Source organism: Melospiza melodia, chromosome 13, assembly GCF_035770615.1.
Source record: "Melospiza melodia melodia isolate bMelMel2 chromosome 13, bMelMel2.pri, whole genome shotgun sequence".
Taxonomy (NCBI): domain Eukaryota; kingdom Metazoa; phylum Chordata; class Aves; order Passeriformes; family Passerellidae; genus Melospiza; species Melospiza melodia.
The window spans coordinates 12,519,198-12,540,908 of record NC_086206.1 but is presented as its reverse complement, the minus strand read 5'-3'; the positions used below and the strand labels follow the sequence as shown (position 1 = coordinate 12,540,908).

Sequence of the window (21,711 nt, the reverse complement as noted above, 5' to 3'; positions counted from 1 at the left end):
GAACCTATAATGCAGCATGTTGTATATAGTGCTGGGTAACTGGGGAAGGAGGCACAAATATGCAGGCAGTCTTCTTGTTCAGTAGCAAAAAAATAACAACAAAATTAAAGTAACAGTCGACAGTGGCATTCAAATAGTACCAAATTCAGTAAAATCCTGGAGGAGAAGTTAATCTGATAGAATATTACTATTTGTTGGTTGTTATAGCTTTGTGGAACCTTTAGGATGTCTGCACAAAGTTCTCTGGTTTTTCCACAAACTTCAAAGGATTTTCATCTCTCTGCCTTATTTTCATAGGACTAGGGCTATTGTGAATCCATAAATAGGTTATAAACCACTCCTCAACTCCATCCTAGGCCAAGTAGGGTTTACCTAATATTCTCTAACAAGCCATATTTCAGTTCCAAAATTAACTCGGTTTTGTTGCAATTCATTAGAAATACTATCCTTTTTCACAAAATGCTCAATTCTATAAAATCCAACTATGTTTCTCTTTTTTAAAAAAAGTATCTCTGCTGTATTCATCTCAGGCAAATTAGTTTCTTCAAAAGCACATGAGCTTATTGAGAGGAACACTTGGAAATGATTGCTAAAGAGGAAGGTTGCATGGGGTACGTCTTCTAAGACATTGAAGAATGGAAGCAAATGGGAGTGAATGAACAAATTAATGATTAAGGAAGATTTTTTTTTTTTATTTATTCTGGAAGCTCTGTCCAGCTTGGCCTCCCAGGTTCGAGTAATCTTTCACTGTCAACATATGCCACGAGATTGATTCAATTAAGATTAGCGGCACTAGAGAAAAAAAGTGGCATGGTTTACTTTTGATTAGTATTGTCTTTCCTCCCATCTCACAGTGCCTGTGACCCCTACAACCAAGACAGCTTAAATATATTGGATGATGAAAGTAAATCATTTGTCCAGGATGAATAAGCACAAGAGGAAACAAGCTTAATCACCACTTATATTTTAGATGCTTTTACATCTTTGCAAGGATTCTGTTTTCCATTTCACATATTGAATTTAATTGACTTACAATTAACTCTTACTCATATCTAAAATAGGGGCAATGGTGTAGAGCTGGGAAAAAAGGGCAGGGTACTGAATACAGTTTACTGCATGAAGTAGTGTAATTCCCAATATAATTACCTTTGAAGGTGGATTAGTTTCTATCCCTCTTGCATCAGAAGTGCTGTAAGAGTATATAAAGGACACTTAGTTCCCATATCACACATTAGCAGGTAGATTACATTTGAAAATTAGCTGGAGACTCAGGGTGTTCATCTCCCTGCTGTCACTAGCATGGCCTACATTTTCTGCTGCTACAAATGGGATAAACTGTCTTGAAAACAATAGAACCAGACATACTTACAGTAGATGAGAATTTGACTGAAAGCCTGGGTTGTTGGTTTTTTTTTTTTACCTTACATCAGAATGAAAAAGGAAGCTAATTCCCATATTATCCATACTGGAGAAAATGTTATGGCATTTTTTCTATTTTTCACAGTCTCCTAGGACACAGAAAGATGAAATAACTTAAATCAGACAGGTATCCTAGGCTTCACAGTAACACAGATAATAACAGGTAAAGGAGCACCATTTGCTACTCTAGTTATGTTTCTGTCACTGTATAAAAAGGTTTCATTCAGTTCAACAAAATAGATCATAAATCTAGGGCACAGTGTATTGCCTTTATGTTTCTGGAGCTACCTGTGAATTGGAGGTAACTAATTCATCTATTTTAATTACAAACAAACCGAAAGAGCAAAATCTCACCTTTAAGTGTTATAACACAAAAACTGCAGATCAACAGCAGCTTGGCTAATACTATACCATACTAGGAACATCATCTTGGGCAGCCACGGGCTGATTCTGACACAAAGATGAAGTTTCTTTTGACTTATGCTAAGATTTCAGTCATGGCACAAGGATGTAAAAGGTATTTTTTAGCACTCGTGGTGTTTGATAGAAACACATGTCAATCACAAATATTTTTCCCTGAGATATAGGAGGTGGGATCCTTGTCTGGATCCATGTCAAGTAATACTGGTAGAGAGTTGATAGGTAAAGGACACCAACATAGCCTTTTATCTTTGCCCCAAATTCATATTCCAAACCAGTCTCAGCACTGAGTGTAATGAAATCAGAAGTCTCAGTTCAGTCCCTAGTGGCATTAGTTCACATTATAAAATCATTACACATCATTTGACAATGTTGTGCACTGTTAGCATAGAGAAGAACTTGTTCTGTGTCTCTGGGGAAGGTGGTCCCCACAGAAAAGATCAGGTTTGTGTGTGATGAGGAGGTGCAGGGGCGAGTGCAGCTGGCTGGTTGATAATGAGCACTTTGATGTTTAGCGTTTTTACTCCCTTAACACTCATCAAGACCAATATTTGTCAGAATACAAAGAGGGGGAAAAAGTCAAATTGTTGTTTTCTAAAAGGGCAACGGAGTAACATTTACCTAGTACAAGCTTAAAGAGAAATTCAGATGTTGGAAAATACACAGAATGTATTAAAACAGCTTTGTCTGTTGCTATTCAAAACATCTTTGACTATTGCTAGGCTGGAACTTCAATGTAAAAACATGGATGTTTTCCTATTTCCTTTCTTTTTTCCCCTTTTAAAGGCAGATTTACAGCATAACATCTGATCTCATACACTTGTCACCATGGTACTCTCTAAAGGCCCTGAAGACAATGGATCCTCCCCAGTCAAGCAAAGGAGTGAGTGTCTGCAGACTGGGTGTCTAACTCTGCATCTGGGGGTTTGAAAGGCTCAGGCAGAGCCTGCCCCAGCTCACAGTTTTCCCAGCACGCTGTTTATAGCCTGCTTTCACAGCTTGCAGCAGCACATCTTTAATTACTGGGAAAGAATCCTGTCTTTAATTGTAGTTGAAAAAATAAGTCTCTTTGCAGGCCACGTAATAGGCTCCTTCTCAAGTGGGTTGAGCCATAATTGTAATTGGAATATAAAGAAGCAAGGCAGTTAATTAGCTCTGCAGTTTTAGTTAAATGCTACATTGGCTTTTGAGTCATGGAAAAATCACCATTCCCAAGAGCATGGGTGAAACTGTCTGGAAGCTGCTGGAAAATCCAGTCCCCAGGGGTGACCTAGAGCATTGTAACTGCAAAGGCTGGAGATGGTAAATCCAGGTAAAACTGGCTGGAAGCCATCACTTTGCTACAGCATGAGAACTTCCTTATATTGGTCCTATGACAACCTGATGCAAGTCAAGACCAGGGAGTTGTCCTGTCTGAGCCACATGTTCCTACCCTGAGCCTCCCTGATCCTCCAGCGGTGTGATATGGCTTGGGGGAGGCTGGACAGGAGCCAGGGCCATACTGGCGACAGAGAAGCACAGGAGCCCTACTAACACAGGTCCAACCTCAACAGAACCAGTGCCTAGGAAGTATGCACTGAACAGTCTTGGCTCTGGCCTACCTTAAACATCACAGCAATTGAAGTGATTTACAGTAGACTGAAAAGCCTGTCATGTCTGTCCCTTGACAGAAAACTTAGGGTTGAAAACATCTGGGTCTGATTAGCAGCCATCAGCCTGGGGCCCACAAAGGCTCAGGCCTAGAGCACCATTAGCATCTGGATTTGGAGGCAATTTCACCAAGCAAGTTGCACTTCCTTCTGTGTCAGCCAGTTCTCAAGTTCTTTGATTTGGGTTTCTGCCTCATTTTCATAATTTCTCTGAAATGAATATACCATGGTTTGTTTTCGTTTCTAAGACTGATGTTCTGATACAGTCTCAGTACCCAGACTGTTTTAAACAGAGCAACCTTTCTCTTGCTTACAATACAATAAAATCAGGAGACCTGACAATACTAAACACACTCTAGGTAACCATAAGCAGGCTTATCTACTGTTCGCTTCAATGTAAATATTTTCAAAACAAAATTAGGGAATAAGTGACTGTTCCAATTGTTCCAAGTCCTTTCTGCTTTAAATTGCTTCTCCAGCAGCTCTAGTCTGGGGGCTGGGGGAACGACGGGTCTTGGAGATATCTGGCTTCATTCACCATTCATTCTTAAATGGTGTAACAGTTTTATGGCCTTCCCTTAATGATCACCCATTGTGTAATGGATTGCCAATCAAGGATCACTTAATGAAAAAACAGAATAATTTAACCCCTATTCAAATGACAATGCCCAGAATTGCCCACGTAAATGTCTTTACACAACAGAAAGTTTTTCAGCTGAATGAGGTAAATAACATTAACAAGCTATTATCCACTAGCTCTTCCTCGCCAGTTACAAAAGACCGACCTTTGAACTCTGAACTTTTTCTTTGACTGATGGCCACCATTATAACATTTGTGTCAGTCATTTAAAACTGCAGGTGTAGCCACTCACAATACCTAATAAAATGTGTAGGCTTCGAGGGAGGAGAAACTCTGAGCTCACAGGAACAAAACCTCAAGAATTAGCAAGGGCATTTCAAAAGGATTAATGTCCCGTAATTGTGCCGCAGCACAGAGGGGCTGACACAGCAGTGGCTCTGCTGCCCGTGTCCCATCAGGACAGACCCTGGCATGCAGTGGCTGGAGCCGGGCACAGCTGGCAGCAGCTGCCCAGGAGCGCTGGCCTTTGGGGTGGTGCCTCTCACCGAGCATCTCCTTCTAAGGTCACTTTAGGAAATGTCACTTGGGATGCTAAATCACACAGATGGTCTTTAGAAAGTAGTTATCACCGCTGAATACTCCACCAAGGGACAAGTGTGTAGTGCACACTGACAGCTTCCCAGGCAGGGAAAGCTGGTGGTATCACTTTTTTTAGGTGACTGGTTATAAACTTATGAAAATATGAAACATCATGAACATGATGTTAAGAGACAGAAGCTGATGGGCAGGAGGTCCATAAGTACCTGCTCTCTCAGTGGAATACACTTAGGAAGACAGAGGAGGTATTTTCAAATTGGATACAACCCCTAAGAATCTACAGTAGGCCAGTGATCATCCTAGGAGCTTTACAGAAACTAAAATTAGTGAATAACTTGTTTACTTTAAACCACAGCCTGGGGTTTGGTGAACTGACACAACATAGGTGGCACCTCCACTGCACCCCCTTCCCTGTCTTTGATTTGGACATGAATGAAAAGACAACTTGCAGAGCAGAAGTTACACATGACACAAAGTTACAGGACAGCAAGGCAAGCACCTTACTCCTTTCATTCTTTACACATTTACACATTTTTGATCTTTACGCACTTTTGAAAAACTGAAACCAATTGAAAGTTAGTGCAAAAATAAGTATTTGTTTACTGCTTTTCACCAAAAGTGAATTTAAAAGGCAAATCAGTACAACACAGCCACTTATTGGAACCAGATTCTAAATTTGTACAGTATTTATAAGAGTTGCCTTGCAAGAAAAGGGACAATATACTTTGATTTATTTTGACAGTCTGAAATAAGCCATCTATGTTCCAGATAAAAGTTTCAACATTACTATCAATTCTGTGACAAAAATATGCACAATGTATTTGTCTAGTAATAAATTTAAAGACGTTTGAACATGGTTGTGGATATACTGCAATTACAGAAATAAGGAACTTGATCAAATAACATGTTCACTTTGAATTATTAATGCAGTTAGATTTAAATAATTGAAATATGAACTTTATTAATGTTTTGAGTTGAAAATAGTATCAAATTATGCAATAATATTTTAGATAATTACTATGTAACAGGAGCTAATCTAATGTAAGAAAAAAAAAGCAAAAGAAATCAGATGTTAAGAATGACCACTTGATTCCCACCAACACCTAGGGGAATTTAGGGATTCTAAATGCATAGCTTTAATTTTTTTTTTTACATCTTTTGTAGTGATGCCTCACAAAACTATGCTGACCCCATCAGAAAAGGCTTACAGAATTTGCTCTCTTGAGTAGCTCCTATAGTCACATGCATATAAATATTACTGAAAAAGCCCCAAACAAACCAGAAAAAAACCCAACCAACAAAGTCAGACTTCATACCTAATGACCAGCCAGATAAGTCCTTAAGACCTGGTCACAGAGCCTTAAGCCAAAGAACCAGAGATGGAGCTCCTGTTTTGGTACACAAATAGTCAGAAAATCAAATTAAACCATCTCTCTGTAGTACCAGAATGGGTGACCCACAGATCCAAATGGGGACCAGCAGACCTGCCCATTTCAGTCACTGCTTCAAACAAAGAACAAGTCAGGAGCGTCTTCAAATCCTCACAACACTTAGCTGAATGAGATGGTCTCTATCATGAAAGAAGACACAAATCTACCTCCATGGTAAACACATTTCTGGCAAGTTCAGTAGGGATGATAAAGGAAGAAAGAAAGAAAGATACCTTTTTATTTTTTTCCTGAGGAGAAGATGGATGTGAATTCCTAGGCATGTCCCTGTCTCTGTTCTTGCTCTGCAAGGAGAAAATATTGCAGCATCAGAGCTACGGGGACAGCTGGGCCAGAAACAGCTTCCACCCAGAATCCCCCAGCTGCAATCCAGTTAGCAAAACTGTACCCAAATAATGTATCACATACCTTGATGAAGAGAATGGGAACAAAAGCTACAAGACAATTCCAGCGCTGACTGAGTCAAGACCAGGCATTTCTAACCATTTCTGATATCCACCTCCAGCAAGGAATGGAATCCCACTGCCACTGTTTTCTTCCCAATTTTCCTTAACATTCTTCTGTTTAACATAAAGGACACCCACACATTGTACCAGAAATAATTACATGCCACACAGAATATGCTTCAAATAATTGCCTACAGTGTCCCTGATGTGACAAGCAAAGGACTGAGGGAGAACAAAGGAAGTTTATAAAGAAATCCACGAAGATTCTAGAGGCTGACATCACTTCAGTTTTGGAATAGATAAGTTGGACACACAGATATACACAGCTTGCATTGAAGTACTTTCTTTGAGGCCAAAGAATCAAGAGAGAAGTTTAGGGAAATACCACATATTCAAAATCACTGAAAGCCCCCAACTTTCCTATGAGATGGGCACAAGCCACACTTGTAGTAGGGCTTTCTTTCCTTCCCCAGAACCCGTTACAGGTTACTTGAAGTGCCGGTGTCAGCCACAGCCCCTGACCCGTGTGATGCTCCAGCTTGCTGGGGGTGAGGGCACACACATATCACCGCACGGGGACCTGACACGGTCTTATCTCAGGCCTTTTGCTGCTGACATTTGTCACCGCTTCAAAACTTATTATAGCCACCATCTCCGCTTAAATTTACAGATACGTTTTAATTAATGGGGGAAAATGCGTTTATCTCCTCCGAGCAGTGCCTGGCTTCCAAGCGTTTGTTATCTCCGGTGTGAAATTTAGGCTGACAAGAATCAGCGCTTCCCACGCCGCAGCTCCGGCCGGGCGGGGCCGGGAGCTGCTGCCTGCCCAGCCCTGCTCACACAAGTGTGCAGAGCACATCTGCCCGGGCTCTGCCAGCCGGGGCCGTGTCACCAATTCAGCGTCAGAGAGGGAAATTAACGGCAAAGAGTTTAATTGTGAGTAAACAACACCGCCCGACGGAGCGGTGACCGCAGCGGTAGGGACTGAAGGGCTGAGCACTCAGTCACAGCTGTGGCCGGCTCGGTGCTTTCCCTGAGGATCTCCCTCCCCGTCTGCACCGCCCGAGCGCCGCCGGTCCCTTCCAGCCCTCCCTGTCCCTCCTGCCCGGCGGTGAGGATGCTCCGGGCGGGTGAGGATGCCCAAAACACCGAGGCTCGGCCACTGCTGGGAGAACGAGACACTGCCCACCTCACACACCTAGACAGGGGTAAACCACTGAGCAGACAGCATCCAGAGCGTGCTAGACACCTCTAATGCTTTTCTTAAATAATAACGTTTCTTTCTTTAAAATTGCCAGCTGTATAAATAAGTGGGTCATATTATACCCTTATAATAGATGTTTGTCTTATCACACCCTTAAAAACACACAGGCCTGGGAAGCGTGGGTACAGATGGTTTGGGAACAAGGAGTTGGTTGACATGAATTATTGCCCAGATTCTGAGTGCCTTTGAACAACTTGTTTCAGCTTATTGGAGGTAAATCTGAGGAGCTGGAGCAGTTACTGCCCACTCTGCCTTAGTTTCCTTCTTCATGAAATGAGAAGAAATCTGAGACTCTGAGTGACTGTGGGGATTATCTGCAGATCCTGTGAAATGGTATAACACACCAGCTGAATAAGGTTTATGAGGGAAGATACCAAATTCTTGTTCATTTTGTTTCTTTCTTTCCCCTTCACTCCCATTCTCATTGCTTATTGATTTTTGTTTCCAGCTGACATACAAGCGACAGCCTACATTAAGACAACAGCAACTGAAGCATCAGGAAAGTCAACATCACTATATAGCATTAAGAAATCTGCTGTTTGATGATGCACATTTACCACTCCAAGAAGTGCCTTAGGGAAATACAATCATGTCTGAAGGGGGACTAGTACTAGGTGGGTGGGCTTCAAAAAAGCACTGCTCTGCATGATGTCCAGTAGGAGAATCCCTTTCAAAAACAGTGAGATGGATGAGCTGTCATCAACCCACTTCATCCCCTGCTTTGCCGGACGCTCATAAAATGGGCAAAGGACGGTTTTGGTTTGTTCAATGCATTATAAATATGCACAAAAGGTGATTGACATGAAGTAAGTGCAAGTGTGGTAAACCAAACATATGCTTCTGGAAGCACTGATCTACTAGAATAACTCAGGCGTGTGTATCCTCTAGCTGCTGAAAGACTAACTACCACTTTAAAACAATTGAAATCCCTATATATTGTGAGTATAAGCTCTTAATTAATTTGCCTTATTACATGTATCAACAGCTAGACAGAAATGGAGTTTAACAGCAATTTATCTTCAATCATGTTCTGAAGCCAACACAAATATTCCTACACTTCACCCTGCTTTTGACTCACTCTAAGTAGAAGCAAAAGGGCCCAAACCACTGCTTACATGAACATTGTAAAAGGTGTAACCTGGCTTAAATCTGTACCATTGACTCTTCTTGTGCCAGCAATGAACTGGGATCTCTGCCTTCACTCATGACACTGCAATTAAGAGATTTTGATATAAGAATAGCCATGAATGAACTCATGAGACTCTTACCCTTTCATGAAGTGTCACAAGCACCAGGCTTGTATGGTCCCCAGGCTGCATTTTGATTGCTAGGCAGGGGCATTGGCCTTTGCCTGTTATGGAACACCAACTGTGCTCCCTCACCAAACACACATGCAGTGTACAAACCTGTACAGAGCCTTCCACTGAGGTGCTCCCACTTCTCCTGAACCACAGTGGAACAGGATCCTCTGCTCTGGGCTGACAGCAGCTCCTTCCCATTACACAATCCATCAAGGGAGCACATCTCCAGCTGGGCTCCTCCATGTGTAGGACACACTCATTAAAAGTACTGGAGGTGCAATGGAACAGAAAAGATTAAAAACAAAACAAAACCAAGAACAAACTACAATACCATCACCTTCATACACACATACACAAAAAAAAAAACAAAAAAAAAAAAAAACAAAAAACCACAACAAACCACAAAGTAAAAAAAAAAAAAAAAAAAAATAAAAAATAAAAACAGCATGTGCAGGAATAAAGGATTCAGAACCTGCTTGTTCTGTCCAGGTTTTTGTGTTGAGATTTTCACCAGGAACCTTACCAGTGTTTTGTGCTGATGAACACAGACACCACACACTTTGACTTGGCCATTGCATTAGCCTTATACCACCAGGGCTCTTAGCCTAGACTTGACTTGAGCAGGTAAACAAGGAACTTCCTCCAGGTTTTGCCATTCAGCTCCATACAAATCTTAGTAAGGTAACTCCAAAATCCAGATGCTCAAACCTGAGGAATGGTTCCAGAAGGGCAGCCATCTTCAACAGACTCAAGGAGAGACAACCTTGCTGAGACAGCTGGTCCATACTTGTATTCTCCAGTTTATTCAGTCTTCCTCTGATTATTTCATTAGCTCTTCACTTTTTTAATGAGTGTAATCCCGCAACTCCCCAAGCATGCACACTACACAGCCTGTCCCCAGAAATTAACTCCTTCTGCCTTTTATAAAGCTCCCTCGCAAACAGACTGCTCCACACCGTACACACATATCCATGTAACTAACACAATTTGCCAATTTGCCAAAGGGTGAAAAACTCTAAGCTCCCTTTATTTGTCTTGCTGCTGAGTGATCTCAGCCCCAGTGACTGAGTCAAGCAGCGAGCTGAGGGGAGATGCCATGCTGCAGCTATACTCACCTCAGCTGCAAGCAGCAGAGCTGCCATCTTGCTAATCAGCTTTAATTTAGCTGTCTCACAGCTTCATAAGTAAATAAAGACTTAGTGTCAGAAATATCAGTATTTAACCGTAGAGTTAAAAAAGTATGGTAATTAAAAGAGTGCCACAAGTCACAGCTCTGTGCAATCCTAACAGATTGTAGGGTTTGCCTTTTTGAACCTCTCAGCACGTTTAGAAACTTAAGTAAAACAACAAAAGGTGTTAATAGCTTTAAGGGGAGCACCATGCTGATAGATTACCCATTATGGTTACCCACTTACAGCGAAATGGCAAATAGGTTTGATCAATTCGATTTTAATGCAAAGTGGAACTTGAAAAAACCAGCAATGAGCAAAGAGAAGACCTTTTGTTGCTAATGTGTCTGAAAAAAAGCACTTAATTGAGGTAATAATAATATTAGCAGTTATTCACCATCAATAATTCAGCCTTATTTATTACTAAATGGTAAAGTTCTGTCAAACAGGAATCGTTCAGGCTTTGTTATACATGTTAACACGAAGCTAGCTGTTGGATGACTGGTATATATTTCACCAGCTGCTCAAACCTGCGGGATAGCAAGAACTAATGATATTCTTTCTTGGTCCTTGCATTACATAATAGTTAATTTGCTGCATGCAGAAATATACGTTACAAATATAATAGTACCACATCAAGTATGCATAATAAAAAAAGCATTATATCTGAAACAGCGACTGACTAATCTTGCCTGAGCTATCTGTCATATGGAAAACAATTTCAATTCCTGCATGATTTAGTACTCCTACAGCAGGAGAAACATAAATTCTGCCTTTTCACACAGTTCTAGTCACCTGTGATTAGTTATCTTTAAAAAATCTAAACGAACGTATAATTGTGCAATTATATATGCAAACTCCAGTGTTAAAATTTAAAATGTATTAGTCTCGTAAAATGGCTCATTAATCTCTGGGTCTTAAAGGACATACTTGTCCAGTAATGAGCCAAATGCAGGAAATATGTGTGTGATGTTGGATGGGGGAATTTTACTTCATAAGGCTTTGGTTGGGTTCTTTTTGTTTGTTTTGTTCCTGTTTTTAACCTTAGAATAATTTTATTCCGACAAAGTCTGTGCAGCAAACATGAAGAAGTTGTCAGTGACAAAGTCAGTTGTAGTTCTCCGGTCATTAACTATGGAAATAAGCTGTTTTGAGGAGATTAGTTTTTCCTTATACACGATATTCATGGGTTTATAACAGCTATATAATTACTGACTGGAACTGCAACCAGAAAGGTTGGGCAGGAATATTGATCTCTCCGTGTCTGCTAATGACCACTTCTCCACTGCGCTGACGGAAGGAAGCCTTCTATTAGATTTTTACCACTTTCCTCAAGTGAAAAAAAAAAAAAAAAAAAAAAAAAAAAAAAAAAAAAAAGAAAGAAAGAAAAAGGAAGATCATAGGGGCACCTGTGAAATACAAAGCGTATCCCACGTAGAGGCTGTCAGGCAGCGCTCGGTGCGGAGCCAGAGGCGGGGGCGGAGCGGGGCAGCGCGCCCGCGGGGATGGACGAGGATGCGGATGCGATCCCGGGCGGGGGGAGCCGGCCGCCCCTCCGGGAGCTAATCCACTTGGCAGCGCTGAGATGGCTCCTTGAAGGAGCTAAAGTAGGCTGACACAATGGCCTGCGAGGCATTAAAATGTAGGAATTAAAAACTGTTAAATTGCACAGAGGGATTCTTAACCTCAGCCCTTTGGCAACAGTGATGCTTCTTCCCTTTTCTTCTCCCTCGCCTCTTCTTGAAAGCGATTTGCCTTTTTTTTTTTTTTTCCAAATGCCTCACTCATCAGAGCACACTAATTCTGCATGCCAGTTCCCTGCCGTACACAAACCCTGTTAACGAAGGGAATAAGGCATCTGAAAGAGTGCCTCAAAAAATAACTTTGTCTTCTCCTGGCTGCTCCTGCCCCTCTCCTGCCCTTCTCCCTACGCTATTCCACAGCCATGGCCAAAACAGCCGTCATCACTCAAAAGCACCTCTGGATTCATAGATCCTTTGGTCCTGCAAATGTAAGATCTGCGGACAAGCCTTCCTCTGCAACTGGGGCTGTGCAGGGCAGCATTTGAGTGAGAAAGGTGAGGCTCTGTGTTCTTTAGTCGGCAAGCAAATGTTCAAAACGATTTTAAACTGGGGGCAATTATTGTTTGCCCTGGAGCTTAAATGGATATGAGCTTTTACATTTTTTTCCTTTTTTTTTCCCCCTGAAACACAAGTCATCCTCAGGCTCAAAAACTGACGTGTGGTTCCTGACAATAATAGGGTATCACTCAGCCACTTTGTAGAGAACTGCCAAAAGACACGACTCCTCTTCCCTGGCTGGTGGGTTGGTTTGGGGTTTTTGTTGTTTTTAAACAGCGTGACATTTTAAAAGTTATTAGAGCATTAATGCTGCTTTTTAATGAATAAAGCTTTATAAAACTACTGATAGGGAATTAACATAAGTTTACCTCTGAATGCAAGTCTCTCTTTTTTCTATTTTACTATTCATTACTTCATTAAATCAACACAGAAAAAGACTAGCCTTGCCAAATTTCTCACTGCACATTCCACTGTTTGCCCATGACAGTATTTGAATGTGCTTATTATTTCTACTAAAGCCCTTATCATTTTCACTGTGAAATTTAAATCACCCTGATCCAACTCTTCTTAGCTAAAGTCAGCTTTATCAACCACAAGAGATGTGGGATTTTAAAAAGATCTGAGTAAATTCACATTGTTTGGATAAACTCATTCAGGGGGTTCAGCAAATGAAAGCTGAAATAGATATGTATTCCAAGGAGGTTATGGACTGCTCAAAAACAAAGAAGTTAAAGCATAATTAAAAAAAGAAAAAAAAAGTTAATAGTATCAGTATCTTTTTAATGAGGGCATTCACAGACCAGATTTTGAATTGGTATTTCTGTGCCTCCACAATAATTCAAGTGAAAAGAAAGGAAAGAAAAAAAATAAAAAAAGAAAAACAACAATAAACTGTTTACACAAGGATTTTTTTTCTAGAATCCACTCAGCTATGTTATCTGGTCAGTGTTGTGCTATCAAAAAATGTTAAGGGCTGCATTTATGCATTATCCCACAATTTAAGTAACTGTGTATCATGTATATTTAAAACCATCTCTCTGTAGTTTTAATTATCTCAGTCTGCAGGGAAAAAACGCAGCTCCCATGCCTGAGACCGAAATGAAAGTGCTGCACGCTGACAGCTAAGATGTCTGTCCTAGCTTGTTGAGATTTCCTGTAAAATTTGCATTGAAAAGGCAGCTTTAAATATACTTAAAATAAAAAGAGCATTTGCATCTAATTTGCTACACTTGCAGTATTAAAGTTTTATCTGAATAAAGACATGTCAAATGGATTTATATAGTTAAGCTGATAGCTTTTAAAGTCAACACAGTAACATCAGCTAAATTCAACAAAGTAATGGCAGCAGCTAATGGCATTTATTAGTTTATCATCATTTACTTAAAAACCATAACACAGATCATTTTATTTTCACATTACTGTTTGTGATTCTTTGACTCAGTTTGTATTGATTCCACAAATTATGGCAGAAACTGACATTTATCTAACAGAGTTTTCCAAGCTATAAAGGTTGGCTTTAGTGGGAAGCAATTGAGCACTTGCCACACAATGGTTTGAGCCACGATAGAAACAACCGTCTTCAAATAAACACATTTGGCAACCATTTTAAAATGCGATTGTTGCTTGTCTGATAATGACAGAAGGGTTTTTGTTACTGATAAGGCTCTTATTACAAACCACTGCCTATGTAATCTACAGTTTGATCACACAAAGTGCTAAGCACACTCACCCAGCCCAGCAAAGAGCTGAAGCATTAAGCTTTGTTTTGAAGATATGCATAATAGCAAGCAAGGCTTTTTACAGTACTTCTCTTCTGCAGACCTCAAAGAACTTCACAAAACAGATCATTGCTGTTTACACAGGAGGAAACTGAGGCTGAGAGAATCCAAATCACACCCAGTGCTGCAGTGGGACTTGTGTCCCAGTTTAGTATTCTGCACGCTGGGTTTTACTGCCACCTTACCTTCCTATTGACTTCAGAGTGTCATTATCACTTGCCCAGACCTCAGTGGAGCTACCTGCCAAAAGTACATGCTTTTGATAAACATTGTTGAAGGGTCCAGAATGTTACAGAACAGTTTTTTTTCTCTAAATCCATGGTAAAAACCAGGCTTTTTTAACGCATTACGGTCTCAATTCTGCTAAAGTTGCCTTTTTACCCCTCTTTTTAGCAACAATTTATGAAGCCTAAAAATTTTACCATGAAACATTCGGCAATATTTTATTGCCGCCATAAAAACTGGGCACACACAGATCTTGGTTTGTAAATATCATGGGCGTGAATACGTACATGTCAACACTCGGGTTTACAACTGCATTTGAAAATTACATCAAAAGTTTCCAATCATGAGATCTACTCTCTTCCCTGGTGACATCTATGCTTGTTCTTCAGTGGAAGAAAAAATCCAGCTGAGCTGGAGATAGGGTTTATTTTCAGAACTATGCATGGAGGTCAACATTCTTGCTAAAAGGAGGCCCATGTCTAATTCCCCATGTCATATCCTAAACCTTTAATTCCAAAGAATCACCAGCTTCTCTCCTTTTTTCTCTTTGTTTTTGGGGACATTTTTTTGTTGTGGGTTTTTTTTTGGGTTGGTTTTGTTTTTGTCATTTGGTTTGGATTTTTTTTTGTTTGGGTTCTTTTTTGGAGTTCGTTTTGGTTTGTTTTGGTTTTTGTAGCATACCATATTCCCAAGAAAAGTGACAATCACAAGTCACATTTGGCAAGAATTTGAAATGATCATGCATTGTTTCATGCCATTTATTATAATTCTCCCACAGCAAGGGTCTTTGTTCTGCTGTGTCCTCACCCTGAACTCTGGCTTCTATTTCAGCACACATTTGTAATTCTCGATCCCTGGGCTGAAGAGCTCAAACCTCTGGCTCACCAGAACAGCCTGAGACAGCTGGAGCAATGGTTTCTGAGGCATACCCATCCTTCTTGAATCACCAGCTCACAGCTGGCCAACTTTCTTATGTCTAAGTGCTGTATCGGGCAAGAAGGAGAAAGGAACTAAAAACCATATTGGCTTTCACTTGGAGCCCCAGTCTGACCTCCTTCAGTTCAACAGGAAATCTGTTCTGATTTAAACAATGCCTGGATCAAATATTTATAAAGTTTTAGTTAATTGAAGATTACTTGTGAAAAACTACTTCAAAAATTTATTTGGGGTACAAAACTGAGTAAAAAACATTACCTATTTTGCTGTATACACTCTCTTCCTTCAGCTCATGGAACATAGTTGTAACCTACTAAAAATGCACATCATATTTTACAGCTATTTCAGTCACGCTGGACAGAATGACAACCCCAGAAATTTCCACTGTGCCACAGAGAGGTGACATGTTCTCCTCGGGACTGGAGGGGAGACAGTGCCTCTAGCAAGACACCTCTGGAGGGGAATGTTATGGCACAAGTGTTCTGAAACAAAAGGCCAGAGCCAGGTAGCTACAGCACTGCAAACAGCATCACTGCTTAAGAAGTAGGGCAGCTTAAAGGAGGAGAGAGAGTTCTATTCAAAGTCAGAGAGAAAAAAAAAACCCCTTGGTTTCCATCCAAATGCAAATAGAAAGCCAACGTTGCAGCTGAAGAACTGGTTCCTGCCAGCTCCACCTGAGGAGCAGGGCATTTTTCACAGTAGTAGTTAGAGCCTCCAGATGGCTTTGAGTACAGCCCCTAAGCAGTTTAGTTTAACCTGAAAACCCCAGGGCCTGGGAGAAATTTCCCATCCCTCACCACAGAGATGGGCTGGGGGATTCCTCTGAGCACTGATCCCTCTGGAGTAACACAAAGCAGAGCAATCTCACAAGGTTCAGGTCGTTTCAGTTGCACCTCACTGTGTCATGGTGAGTTTTCCTTTTTATTTCAATCATCCTATACTTCAGACAGCTTATTCCTAACTTGAGCTAGCAAAGACCATTCTCCACTCTCATTCTCCCCCACTGAGACCCTTCCTGTGCCACATGGGAGTGAAACAACAGCACCCCAGCTGGTGTCTGTATGGTAGCAGGCAGGATAATGTCAGCCGGAATACAGGGCCACATTCTCAACTGATGCAAATTATCCTAACTTCATTTACTCCAGTGGAGTTCTTGGTGTTTTCTATCAGATAAGGATGTGGACTTTAGCATTAATCATGTGCAGAGAAAAAAAACACCGTTTCAAGCTTCATTATGAAACAAGTGCTACATTAGCACAGAGCATGGAAAATCTCAGAATTTCCCTTTAATGATCTTGAAGATTATGTGCAGCAGGAAAGAAGAAGTGGAAAATCTGTCATAAATGTCATTGAATATTTTTAATAGGTGAAAGCTAGGCTTTCTTTAACATTCTTGCCTGAAAAAAAACCCCAAAAAACTAGAGACTATTCATTAACTAGAAGCAAGGGGATTGGTTTTTCATTATGCTATGTCTGTGAGACAGCACACAATGGAAAGACAAAGTTCTCAGGCCCAGAGACAGCATAAACTAGGGGAAAAAAGTAGATAGGCAAGCACAGCTATTTTAAAATATATTATGTGTAAGTATAGAAACAACTGAAAAATCTCAGGATGCAGTTATTAAATATTGTCTGTTGTAGCCTGATCTGTTCTCAGCCTTGGCAGTCACTACACACCATTTGATGGCACCAGGAAATACCTGTGATGGGGACTTGCTTCCCAGCATCTCTGGGGACAGCTGCAGACAGGTTGCATGAGTGAAGGCTGCAGTGGAGTCCCCCTGCTCCCTGCTCTTGTGTGGTAGGTGCACAGAACACTGCAATTGTAGGCAGGCATCAGAGGCTGCTACTTTAACTTTACCACGAAAGAAAACCTTCCTCAAGTCAATCCTTCCCAAGCCCTGGTCTCTGCTAGGCACCACCCCAGTCTGCTTCAGGCTCCTGTGCACCTGCCACACCTGAGGCTGGCTTAGGCCTGAAGCCCTCTAACGCTGTCCATCCTCACCTCAGAACAAGAGGCAGAGCCTCAGTTCCTACCAAAGCAGCCATGGAAATTACAGCTTTGTGCACTGTCTCAGCAGGCTCTTATGCGTCTGAGGCAAACTGACACAAAACCTGGACAAGTGTCCATGTAGTAAGAATAATGTTTGACAGAAGGACATAAAGAATTGATCCAGAAGGTTGTAGCTGTGATAGTGTTTCTACAAGGAGATGAACTTACTTCCTTTAGATAGCTGTGTGAAGTTAAAGCATCTTCTCTCTTTCACAGGAACTGGAATTCTATTAATTACATGTTATTTGCTAAAAAAAAGAAACAAAAAATGTTGTTGAATATTGTCTTCTGTGGGAAAGGAACTAAGCCAGCATGTAATGCTGCATTTCACTGAAGTTTTTAACAGAATGAATACCCCAGAAGACTTCACTTGAAGAAAGGTACTGTCAAGCACTACAACCTTTATAAAAATTATCAGGTTACTTTGAATGCACGTGGGTGACGGTTACAAGAGTTTTTTGCTTGGCTAAGTTTTATCACACTCCTTAATCATGCTGCCATACATAATTTCATTTGCTCTTGTCTACAAAAATCTTAGCGTTTCTATTTCTACAAAACTATATCCACCTTGTGTCCTTATCCCACAGAAATCTTTGACTGTAGGAAAACCAGCCCTTTTTTTATTTCTTTCTTTCCCTTATAGCCTTTTAATGACAAGTTTACCCTCTTTTTGGAGTCAAACTTTTGCCAAACAAAACAAACCACACCACAACAACAAAACCTTTTTGAGAAAGAGAGGAATGAATATGCAAACTACACAATCACAAATAGACAAATAAGAAGAATAACAATAGAATTGTAATTAAAACATTACCATTTAGTTTGTGGCCTGATTTCAGGCTCTCCTTCTCCAGTCTTTCATTTAGAGTTGGAGGGAGAAGCAGAAATTCCTTGGTCTCATCTGCTGAACCAGTAAGGCTCAAGAGTTATAAAGTCAGTTCTACCTGTGCATGGCCTGTGAGTTCCCATGTATGTTTACTGAAGGATGGTTCCTACACAGCCATTACATTTCATTTTTTAATACCAAAAACTCAGGTCCTGAGAAACAGTTTTACCCACTTATCATCAAATAATGTGCCAAGTTGAACAGTAATCTGCTAATCAGTCTTTCCTACTAAGGTCTATTCTATTGTCTGCATTTGAGATAATGAATATTAAAATTGCACAATTCATCCCACAGGGTGTTTTTCAAATTATGCAGAGCACAATAGAATCCATTTTCTTGCTGTTGAAATTCCGCCTTCTTCAGGGTGGAAACACAGGAGATATGGATGAGTGGAACACAACACTGTGCAGCACAGAGGGGAGGAGAAACCCACACCAAATATAGCAGGGCAATCCTTTAATCCTACAGAAAAATAAAAGGTTCTTGGGTGTTTGCAGCCTAATTTGATATCATCAGGCACTGTGCACAAAATCAACCCTGTCTGTGTGTAACCCAAAGGTGCCAAACCTGTGCAGAGGGAGCAGGCTGTGTAAGGAGTGACAAGATCAGCTCAGGCTCCTCAGCCTCACACATGGGCTTTGATTTATGTGCAGGACAGGAAGGGTTATCTAATAGGAAGAGAACAAACACACACTTGTATGTGTAGGTCCAGAAGAAAATCTAAACAATCTAATTTATAAAGTACTGCCCCAGAGAGGTGAAATGCAGCATCAGCCTGGCTGGGTGCTGACCAGGTATCCCAAAATCTCTGTTCTCTGGAAACAAGTGAACAACACAGGAATTCACTGTGGTTTAGCTTTATAATAACATTGTTTCCATTTATTAAATGATAATTATCTAGAATGGCAAAAGTTCACAGACAGTTAGTTTGAACAAAACCAAAACTTTGGAAAGTTATCTCTAAGGAGCAAAACTTCTGGTGGGTTTGGTGAGAGAAAAGGCCCAGATTGAGAGTGTTTTCAAAGGTTTTAAAAACTTTACTTCAAGAAACTTCCAGGTCTAGAATCAAACAGGAAATCTTTTCCAAAAACCTATCCAGAGCTGCTTGTTCATTTATAATTGGATAGGTAGAATATTTAGCTTACAATTCCATGCTGTTTTCAGACCAGGAGAGAACCTTCTAAATTTCTCCCAAAAACCAAAAGTAGAAGTTTCTGTGGTGGGGCAGGGATAGAGGCTGAGTAAGGCCGTACTCTGCAGCTTCAGTGGTAGCTTAGCATCCCCTTCCCTCCCATGCAGAACTTCTCCAGCCTGGCAAAATCAGACTTTTTAAAAGAAATGGAAAAATGCAGTTTATCGTGTTAACATCCCTCCTTCTTTAAGATATACTGTACAGGTCATAACTTATCCTTTTTAATAAAAAAGAAATAAATTTACCTTTTGGGTGTCATTTCTGACCACTACTGCCCCTTTTCTAAAGCTACGAGGCTTTACAGTAGACAGCCTGATGGAATTCCAGTTCACAGCTTAATTTTCCTCCTGATAAAAGAGACAAAAAGTTCCTTTCAGTAAAAATAAAATTTAATATGGTCCGCAAATTTGATATATTACAACCTCCGACCTCAGCTTAATTGTTCACAAAGGGCTAACGGTACCCCTGGCAAGTAAATGACTTCTACAGAGTGTTGCAACTCTGATAGCTGAAGAGAAGGGGAGCAGCAGCCTGACAGATAATCAAAATTTTTAATGTGAACCATAGTGAGAGAGGTTATTCAGAGCACAGCCAGACTGTAGGAGCCTTCTGCAGCTGCCATAGCAGCTCCTTAGGATGAGAAATGCTTAACCATCATCCTCACTCAACTTTGTTAAGTGTTGCTGCTGTTAGTCACCAAGCAATGGAGTCTGACACTTTACAGCAGCAGACAGCAGCAGTCTGGGGTCTGCACAGACAGAAACATGCTACTTAAATTTCTTTGGGGCCAAAGCTGCCCCTGTTCTGTGGCTCTCAAGAGCTTTGCTTAGAGGTTGACAAGGAGCCAAGGGAAAGAGTATGAAAGCAAAAAGAAAAGAGTGATGCAAACATACCCACCACTGGCCTGTGGAGGCTGACCTTTAAAAGGCTAGAGCAGAGAGCAGGATTTTAGTGAGGCAGCCAGGGCTCCCACAGGCCATAGGGGGCAAGGCAAAGGCTGGGTGGAAGAGAGTAAGGGGGAAGAAGTGATGTTTGTCCTGTCCTGTTTGTCCTGGTTGTTTTGATTAGAGAAGTTGGGAGAAGATCAAATTTGCCTCTGACTCTCCTTACCATGTGCTGTCCTGAAGAAGACCACAGACACCCAGGTGCATTCAGAGCTGCTGTGCAGAGAATGAACCCATGGAGCTGAAGGGACTGTACCACCAAAGAGGTACTTACTTCCTTTTTCTACTGAGAGCACACAATACAACATACTCAGTGACTGGAAGACAGCATGACCCATAAGCTGCTTTACCTTGTTGTCTTTATTATATTGGGTAAAAGCAGGAAAATTACACAGTTATCCCCACAGCTGATTTGGTTGCTAAAGGAGAGATGGGTCAGGGACCCACACAGGTGAGAAATACTCACTTGCACAGTCTAAAGCATTCTAGCTGCTCCTGGATGTTGAAAAGCCAGTAGCAACAAAAAGCATTTATTTTCTCTTTGTTAATCTGAGTAACACTTTGCAGCAATATAACATCATAAATGAATATTCTGAATAAAAACACAGTACAGTGTGCAAGCATGTCTATAAAGAGTGCCCAGCCAAAGTGCTGTGTGCATACATTTACACCTTACCAGGCACAGGTCATTAGCAGATGTACTTATATAGAGAATGCCGAATGCAGTTTCCTCCTTCCCCTCCTGATTCAGTTTGGGGTCAACAACATCAAACAGCTCCCACAGAGAGCACTTGCAGCCCCCTGAGACCACCAACAATTGCATTTGTCCTGGCTACTGCTGCTCCCCCTCAGGGTATGCTCCCCAGTGGGCTGCCCCTCACGAGCTGAGGCTGCAGCACAAAGGAACCCAAACTGTGTCCTACCAGCAAAAGGAATACTAAACCTGCCAGCTAAGAGCATCAATGCTTGATGCCTCCTCCCCAAAACAAGGAGGGCAACAGCAGCCTCTGTACTGCCCTGCAGGGGCTCTCCCCAGGCCATGGAAAATGTCCGTCCTCTGTGGGATCACCCTTGTGAGCACACATCCGAGGAGCTGCAGCACCACAACTTTGCCACACGCCACTGACAATCATGTTTGGCTTCCTGACAAGCAAAAAGGATGGTGAAAACTATACCTTCTTGTTGGTGAAAGGTAGCTGAGCTCCCCACATGTGCAAACCAAAGGGAAAGAACATTTCCAGCTCAACAGCCAAAATCTCCAGCCTATTTCTAAATTAGGGATGCTGATATATCCAGCAGCAGCCACTAGTCATGTTAGCTGTT

The 21,711-nt window shown here is 41.2% G+C and overlaps 2 long non-coding RNA genes across 2 annotated transcripts; both read right to left on the bottom strand.

Annotated features, from left to right (window-relative positions):
• Positions 1–1,135: 1,135 nt before the first annotated feature.
• Positions 1,136–9,389, bottom strand: LOC134424043 (uncharacterized). Its single transcript, XR_010029317.1, has 4 exons — positions 9,230–9,389; positions 6,522–6,673; positions 6,329–6,397; positions 1,136–1,508 (listed from the first exon to the last, which is right to left on the bottom strand). It is a non-coding gene; the product is annotated as an uncharacterized LOC134424043 (long non-coding RNA).
• A 2,400-nt stretch (positions 9,390–11,789) lies between these two features.
• LOC134424485 (uncharacterized) lies at positions 11,790–19,792 on the bottom strand. The gene is made up of 3 exons (XR_010029443.1): positions 19,690–19,792; positions 17,535–17,614; positions 11,790–11,918 (listed from the first exon to the last, which is right to left on the bottom strand). It is a non-coding gene; the product is annotated as an uncharacterized LOC134424485 (long non-coding RNA).
• Positions 19,793–21,711: the final 1,919 nt, after the last annotated feature.